This window comes from Theobroma umbraticum, unplaced genomic scaffold, assembly GCF_002168275.2.
Source record: "Theobroma umbraticum cultivar Fairchild unplaced genomic scaffold, ASM216827v3 scaffold_12.0, whole genome shotgun sequence".
In the NCBI taxonomy this organism is placed as follows: Eukaryota; Viridiplantae; Streptophyta; class Magnoliopsida; order Malvales; family Malvaceae; genus Theobroma; species Theobroma umbraticum.
Genome location: NW_018397272.1, coordinates 506,567 through 509,538, shown reverse-complemented (window position 1 = coordinate 509,538; position 2,972 = coordinate 506,567). Strand labels below are relative to the sequence as shown.

The following is a 2,972-nucleotide window of genomic DNA, read 5'->3' as shown; positions in this document are numbered from 1 at the left end:
AGTCTTATGTTAGTCATGTGTTAAAAGAAGGAAAGGCAATTGCAACGAAGAACCGGCAGCGAAAACTCTATTCAAACAATCCTAGTAATAATTGGTACGGATACAGAAGGACCAAGTGGAGCAATGTGGTGTTTGAGCACCCTGCAACATTTGATACTTTGGCAATGGAGGCAAAAAGGAAAGAGGAAATCAAGAACGATCTCATCAAGTTCAGCAAGGGGAAAGATTACTATGCTAGAATTGGAAAGGCCTGGAAGCGTGGATATCTCCTTTATGGTCCTCCAGGAACTGGCAAATCATCCATGATTGTTGCCATGGCAAATCTTCTGGATTATGATGTTTACGATCTTGAACTTACTGCAGTCAAGGATAACTCAGAGTTGAGATTGACACCTCGAACAAGTCAATTGTAGTGATCGAGGATATTGATTGCTCCCTTGATCTTACTGGACAAAGAGAGAAAAAGAAGAAGGCGAAAGACAAAGATGATGAAGGGATGGATCCGGTTGCCAAAAAGGTCAATGAAGAAGAGAAAAAAGAGAGTAAGGTTACTTTATCGGGGCTTTTGAATTGTATTGATGGGCTTTGGTCAGCTTGTGGGGGTGAAAGAATCATTGTTTTTACTACTAACTATGTGGAGAAGCTTGATCCAGCTCTGATAAGGAGAGGAAGAATGGACGTGCACATTGAAATGTCCTACTGCTGCTTTGATGCATTCAAAGTGTTAGCAAAGAATTATTTGAAAATTGAATCTCATCCTTTGTTTGAAGAAATAGAAAGATTGTTAGGAGAAACGAAAATGACTCCTGCAGATGTCGCAGAGAATTTGATGCCAAAGTCGGATTATGAAAAGGAGGAGACTTGTTTTGAGAGACTGATTGAAGCTCTTAAGACTACGAAGGCGGAAGCAATTAAGAAGGCTGAAGAAGAAGCTCATGCAAAGGAGAAAGAAGAAAAAGAGAAGCAGCTGTCTGAGAAGGAGAAATCTGCTGATGATGCCAAAGAAGTGAAAGAGAGTGGTATGGCAGCAAAAGAAGTGAAAGAGAATGGGGCCATCCATTAATAGAGAAGTGCATCTCCTTGTGCATATGTAACTACTTGTAAATTAGGATCGCATGGATTTCTATTGTATTGAATTGGGTATTGGTGTTTGTATTGCTATTTGTTGTATTTTATAGTGTTGTATAATGTATTGAACTTGATTGTAAAATCAGAACTCTGGGATTGATTTGTTCATAGATATAATTTGGTTAAGTTGTCAACCGTTTGTAATTTATTGTAAGGCCATGTTAATGATAGTTGTTGTAAAATAGAATTTGAATGATACTATCTTGACAGGTTTGATGGTTTCAACTCTAATAAACTGCTACACAATTGTGGCAATTTTATTTTAATTTTAATTCATGGCATTATCTATTCTTTTTAATAATATTAATTTGTTCTTCAGATTTTTTTTGGAGCCTTAAAATCCATGCCCACTAATGAACAAGCTAGATTGCAAAATAGAGCAAATGATGTGAAGAAATGTGACCTATATATTGAAGACCTTAGCTAAAGAATTATTATAACAATTGCACTACAATTTTTACTTTTCTATTTAATTATGGTTTACAAAATAACTTACCACAATAGCCATTCTTACCAGTGGAAACACGTTGAAAGCTATTCTGTATGCTGACAAAGTTGCTAAGATAAATAAAGACCAACTTTTAGTTGACACAATTAGTCCCATTGTCACATTAGTTGGCATGACAGTCAAAAAATTTAAGAGTAAGAAAATTTTTATTATAGATTAACTATAATGCAAACAAATAAATATTAACTGTTTTGTTCTTCAAGTCTTAAAATAGTTGAAACACTGTTAACATTCAACCATGGTTCTAGATGTGATTTACTTAGCTTCGTGTTCAGCAACAAAGGTACACGTGTATCTTGACATACCAGAGATTAGATCAATGAAACTAAGGTGATCTTTTTGTTTAAAATATTTATTTTTCTAGCAAAATTAAATAACAAAATATTCCACAAAATCAATTGCAGGTATGAAGACAAACCATTCAATGTAGAGATAAAAAATATGGAAATTGAACCTCATCACTTTGTTGTTAATCAGCAGCACACAAAAGACTCGACAATAGCCTCCATAATAGCTCTTGACCCATCTGAAATTCAGGTGGAATGCAAAAATAAAAATAATTTGCTCAAACTTTGTTGTTTCTGTGGTGGCAAATGCTAGTGTTCAAGGCATGACGAAAAAGCACCACTTCCGACGTAAGTATTTCATCTTTCAGTAACATATGTTGCAAATATTTTGTTGTTTATTGTTGTGCATATGAGAAGACAAAACCTTTATAAAACAAAATGACAATCATCTAAAACGATAGCTGTTATATTAGATTGATACTTCTTTTCACTAATAAAATGTTTAAAAGCACTCTTTCAACCTGCACTAATTATTAATACATGTACATAAATATAAATTGATGTGCAAATGAGGCAAAAGCCAATATAGTACTCTAATATAAATTGATTTGTGAGATGGACCCTTCATTATTTTTTTTCCTTTTCATTTTGCTTTTTCAGCCCATGTTAAAATGATTTATTTACAAATGATAACCCAGTTTGCGTGTGTATTGTCTTCCATTAAACTGGACAATTCCAAATATTGGAAATCAAAAGGAGATATTTGTGAGCTAAAAGAAAAAGGCATAAATTGTTGCAAGCTTCCATGCATATATTTCCATAATGTCAAAAGTGTTGTTCAGTAATCATACACTGAATAGCTTATTCTCTTTTAATAGTTGAATTACGAGAATAAGAATTTAAAGTTGACACTCAAAAAAAGGTTACTTTACTGATTTTCTTTATCTATTTCCCCCGCTCCTTCTGTTGCTGCCTCATCTGAATCAACACCATAGCAAATTGCACCTAACCATCCTCAACAAGAAGCCTCTCCATCACCCATAAATACA

General features: G+C 34.1%; 1 pseudogene; it reads left to right on the top strand.

Annotated features, from left to right (window-relative positions):
- LOC110426841 (AAA-ATPase At3g28610-like) overlaps window positions 1-1,322 on the top strand; it is an 89,238-nt pseudogene extending 87,916 nt beyond the window's left edge.
- Window positions 1,323-2,972: the final 1,650 nt, after the last annotated feature.